Source organism: Mesoplodon mirus (assembly GCF_964341445.2).
Source record: "Mesoplodon mirus genome assembly, chromosome: 3".
In the NCBI taxonomy this organism is placed as follows: Eukaryota; Metazoa; Chordata; class Mammalia; order Artiodactyla; family Ziphiidae; genus Mesoplodon; species Mesoplodon mirus.
In genome coordinates, this window is record NC_138978.1 from 173,347,359 (window position 1) to 173,353,321 (window position 5,963).

Sequence of the window (5,963 nt, forward strand, 5' to 3'; positions counted from 1 at the left end):
TGGTGGGTCTTGACACAGTAATTTAGAAATTAGGAGTTGGCTACCTGCTCACTTACCACGTCTGTCCCTGCTCCTCTCTGCCATCACCACCACTGCAGAGGAGTGAGAAGCACTGGGTCTTTGAAAAAAAATGATTGCTATAAAATGCCTTCCATATCTGCTGATTTTCTCCTCCCTCTGCCCTGCCACATATACTCTATGCTCTCTTATTGTCTCTTGGCTGACAAACATCAGCGAATTTTTATATGGTCATCAATAGTCTCTTCACCTCAGTAAGTCAGAAAGAGACAGACAAATACCATACGATATCACTTATATGTAGAATCTAAAATATAACACAAATGAACTTCTCTATGAAAGAGAAACAGACTCACAGACATAGAGAACAGACCTGTGGTTGCCAAGGGGGAGGGGGAAGGGGGAGGAAAAGATTGGGAGTTTGGGGTTAGCAGATGCAAACTATTATATATAGAATGGATAAACAACAAGGTCTGATTGTATGAGCATAGGGAACTGTATTCAATATCCTGTGATAAACCAAAATGGAAAAGAATATGAAAAAGTATGTATGTATATGTATAACTGAATCACTTTGCTGTACAGCAGAAATTAACGCAACATTGTAAATCAACTATACTTCAATGAGAGAAATTTTTTTAAGTAGTAATAATCTCTTCACCTCAGTAAAACTTACCTCTGATGTCCTTCTCTCAGGAACTCAATTACTAGCTAAATAATTTGATAATTTATATTGCCTGTGGTAATGTAGGCAACAAGTAAGTCAAACAGCTATTCTTCACAGATAATATTTACACAGTACGATGATTTTTCTTGTCTCAACCCAAAAGAAACACAAACTGGAAAAATAAGTTGGGGTAGGTCAGGCATCAGGAGATAAAAAGTCTTAGGGGATCCTAAGTCAGTGCCTTTCAAATCCTGTCACATACACTGTGACCTATTCCATTCATGGGTAATGTTAAACCAGTGTTTTCTCATCCCTAAACTGAATGGACAGCAATAAACGCTTTCTAAAGTCCTTGTAACAAAACAGTCCTTTAACTGCTAGAAGTGTTCAGAGGCTGAATTTACTATGCTGCCTTCTGGTGTAATTGTCCTGTGGAGGTGGGGAAAAAGTGAGAATCTACTACAAGAAGGTACATGTTGCCTCTGCCAGTCATCCAGAGAGAAGGTGGGAAACCTCAGAAAAGAAACTCCGACGCTTTTCTGGGCATCAGTCTCTTGGTTTGAACATCAAAGAATAGAATTGATATACTGAGGGTATTTCTACTAAAAGCTGAAAAGATGATCTGAATGGAGGGCTAGATGGGAGGTAGACAGAGTGCCAGAGACAGAGTTCCTACTATTTGATTCCATTTATATGAAGGTCAAGAACAGGTTAAACTAACATGCGGTGATAGTGGTCAGAGTAGTATTTATCTTGGGGGCAAGTATTGCCTGGGAAGGGGTACACGGAGCCCTCTAGGGTGCTGGAAATATTCTATATTTTGATCTTATTAGGAGTTTTACAAGTATGTACATATGTAAACATTCATCAAGCTTTAAGCTTTAAACATTAAGATTTGTGGGCTTCCTATCATATATGTCCATCTCAATACAAATAAAAATGTTAAAATCGATGCTAGTAAATTGAAGATGATTAACTTGAAAACCAAGTTATGTAGATGTATATAATATAATCCTTTCTGTTATCGAGTTTCCCTCTATAATCCTCTAGAAAAAAGACAGTACAACTTGGCTGGTGCATCCAAGTGGGGTGATCATGGGTCCACAGCTGAGGCAGTGATACAGCCCATTGCAGTGGAGACTGTAGTGATTTTGAGAGATTCCCCAGGAATCTAGAAGCTGCAAAATCTAACTGCCCCTCTCACAGAATATTCTTCCTCCATTGCCAACTGAGGAGGATCTGGGTTCACTTTGGTAACGGTGGTTTTCCTTGCAGCCCCTTCTGTATTTTTGTAATCATGATCCAAGATCCTAACCACAGCCTGAGAACCAAGATGTCGGTGGTGTTGCCAGGCAGACACGCTGACCTGCAGACGGCGGTGATTAGAACACACACACTAGGACCCAGCCACGTTACGGAGGTGACCTCCACTAGTCAACAAGGAAGAGCTGCATTTGCCCGAGTAGCTGTGTAACTAGTGCTTAGCACAGAATCCAGCCAGTACAGATCTGCAGAAACCATGTGTTGGATGCCCCAATGGGAGAAACTTCACTTAAAAGGAGCGTCTCAGTCCCTTTTCTAGGCGAGAATAGTCACATGTACTAACGAAGCTTGCTACTTGCCACAACTTTTAACCACTGGCCTTAACAGGTATTTCCAATTCCATTTTGTTTACGATAAATGCAAGCTCCACTGTTTCCATTTTTAAAGCATCTTCACAGGCCTAACATAGCCTGTAACATAGTGAAGCTTGGAATTCATGAGCCTGTGTGTGTTTGCCCATGTTGGGTGGCTTGTTCATCCCATAGCAGATGGGACTCTGGCAGCGAGTCCATCCAAACCAACCAGCTCGGCAGGATGGAGTATGGGCCTGGCAGCCCCCACTGCAGATGTAGTGAGCAGGTGGAGGGGAGGTAGTTCCCCCAAGTGCGTGGGAGGGGGTGTGGGAATTTGTACCCAGAAGGTTGGGGTACGTGGCAGACATCGTGGCTGTCTCTACAGCGACGGTAATGGGAAGGGTTTGGGATCTTCAGACCCCAGAGGCTCTTCCCTTATGCCTTTTCCAGCACTGCATACACCTTCCCTGACCTCTGCTCCCGGAAGCCCATATTCTGTTTACCAACCTGGCCAGGAGCCAATGAGTGGCTCAATGAGTGGAGAAAATAAAAGGGAGGGAGTTGAAACAAGTGCCACTGGGATGTCCCAGTTGCCCTTCCCCAACTTTGAATAACCTACAGTTCCATGAAACAGGACTAATAGTCTTCACAAATGTAACATGCTATTATTCACCCAAAGTTATTCCAGTCTTGGGGAAACGTGGCAAACATCTACCAGACTTCAGATATCCTTTACTGAGTTTTTCTCCTAATAACCCAGTGTTCTCACTCTCCTCATATCACACCTCCCCATCCCTTCATCCCAGGTCTAGGAGGTGCCAAAGGGAGTGAGCAGTGGCTGCAAACTCCTGGCCTAAATCCGGTGGGCAGAGGTGTTTGGTGATAAGTGGACAGGACACGGGAGAGCCACGGAGATGCCATGAGGTCCCACAAGGGGAGACACTTTCAAATAGATCAGGCCTTCAGGAGAGTTCAAATCTCTACCACCTGGCTAAAGGAATTGTATTAACTCTTTCTATCCAAGTGAGATTTAAATTTCTTTTAAATGTCATGTGATAGAAGAGGTGTAGAAGCCTAAAACCCTGAAGTGGCACTATTTTTGAGTCAGATAAAGAAGATGCATGAGCAAGGAAAAGATGTAAAAGGCTTCAAAGTCTGTCTAATATGTCAGAGACTCTATCATTTATTAAACTGACTTAAGCAATTAATCAGAAATTAGCCCTGGACAATCTGGAGAAAACACCAGAAAGTATATGACTCTAGCTGCATGGCTAACACCAAATAGAGATCCTCCATGTGGAACCAGCTATCACATTGTGTTTAAAAATCATCGCAAGTTCCAAGCTGAGCATCCAGTAAGACTGATAAGGTATAATCTCCCCAAACTCAGCTAACACTTACATTATTGCTTCACAGAGGCCCCAATTCACCTGAGCAATATAAATGAAGGAAGGAAGGAGGTTATTGGCTTCTTTCAGCTCTGTGCCTCTGGGCCACATCTTCTGGCTCCTCCAGGCTGGGAGGAGGCGCAGGAAGGTGAGACTAAACGTAGGTTTTCATAGACCTAATTGTACTTGCTAAGCACTTAGGTGTGTGACCAATCACTGCAGTGACTGGTGAAGAGGCCTAAACTTCTAACTTACCAAAATACCATCCTGCAGAAATGCTAGTATATTCATATCTTAATGGCCTCTAATGATATCGCAGAGGGACCAGGGAACCAAAAACAGTCCTGCCTCAGGGAGCTTTTCAAAGAGCAGTCATGTAGGTACATTGTGCCTTGGTCACTCGCACACCAGTTAGGGACCCAGAGCTCTGGCCAGGCAACCGTAAGTGTGGTCAAGTGACTTCCCAGGATACCATGTGTTGGGACTGGCATCATTTCTAGAGATCCAGGTCCAAAAATGGAATGGCACCAAAAGATCAGGGTAACCACAACATGTTAAAAGACCCTTCTCTGCAGAAAGAGCCATAGACTCAACAGGACGTCCCAGGCTAAGGCTTGGCCTGCGTGGGTTTACATGGGCTCCACTGATGGAATAGTGGTGGGAGCGGCTGAGCCATTGCCAGGCTCCGAGTGGACCCTCAGACTCCCTCAGGGATGACCCAAGAAGGCCACCCGTCAGTGCAGCGTGATGTTGATGATGGGAGAACCGCCCATCACCCAGGTCTGGAAACCTCACTCCTGTGGTGATCAGCACGTCCAGTGGCGGATAGAAAAGGAAAAGGAAAACCAGTGAAACCGTGATTCTGCTCATTGGCTACAGCAATGGTCTAGGCTGGGGCAGAGGTTGAAACTCTTATCTGATGAGGTTCCTGGAGTATTTATCATTCTCTTTCTCTATTCCAGGCAATCTGTTTCCAAATTTGGCTCTGAGGTCATTGTCTGGAGCACTTGTACGAAATGCAGATTCCTGGACTCCAGCCCCAAAGATTCTGACCCCAGAGGTATGCAGCATGCCCAGGAATCTGTTTCTAACAGGTGTTCCAAGTGATCCCGGCACAGGGGATCCAAGGCCCAGTGTTTGGGAATAACCGCTCTAGTCCACACCGACTCCTTATATCATCAATCACTGAGAACGGGCTGCATCTCATATATAACATCAAGCACGTCCCCGGGATCCCACTCTGACCTGCTGCCCTGTCTCGGGACACGTGTCTCTGAGCTCTGCCCCCTAGTGAGCTCCATAACTGTCCATTTAGCACATGCACTTCACACCCACACAACTCAACCAGTGTTTATTGGGCACCTACTATAGGCAAGGCACAGAACCAGATGCTGCTATGGGGAACAGAGACAAGAAGGCTGGGCCTCACCCTCGAGGGGCTCACAGTCTAGTGGGAGAGAGACACACGCACAGGTACTAAAAATACAAGGCAGAATGAGGTGAGCTCTAGAACAGAGGCAAAACCAGTGGGAGGTCAGGGAGCCCAGCAGATCGGATGCTTGATGCAGCAGATGGTGCTCTGGCCAGTCCCTGGGAGATGGGCAGGATTCGTACAGGTAGGACTGAACAGAGAAGGATATTTCAGGTACAGGAGTAGGTATAGAGCTGGGAGAGTACACTGAATGTTCAGAAGACAGGGGAAGAATGTATGCCTTGACTGAAATATAGGATGCTAAAGGGAAAACGGGTAGCTAAAGCTGGAAAAGTGGTTTGAGGGCAGATGGCAGAGGAGATCGACTTCAATCTGTAGGCAATGGTGAGCCATCGAAGGTTTCTAAGCCAGGGAGAGACATGATCTCAGTTCCTCAATTCTCAGTGCTGTAATATGTGATTAGCTCTATTTTTGTTAACTTCACTCCATGGACTTACACCCTTTCTTGGTCTCAAAGCAGAAGCTCTGTGGCCACACATACTTTCAGGGCTGCACAAAGCTCCAAAGCAGTGGCCTTAGGCTAAGTAAATTTTGAGCTCACTTAACAGCCTTGCACCACCTCCACAGAACAAGAAGGACAGCCTTCTAGAATCACTTGACAGTAAGGGGCAGGGCACAAGGAAAATACTCAACGAACTTTTGTTGCCTAAGCATAGCACGGATAAGTTGCAGAGAAAATGGGAGCACAAAAAGAAAATGGTGGAGAGATGCAGGTGACAAAATTAGCATCATCCAAACTAAACCACCTCCCTGTAGGCTTCTGGTATAACCCCGTTCACTGG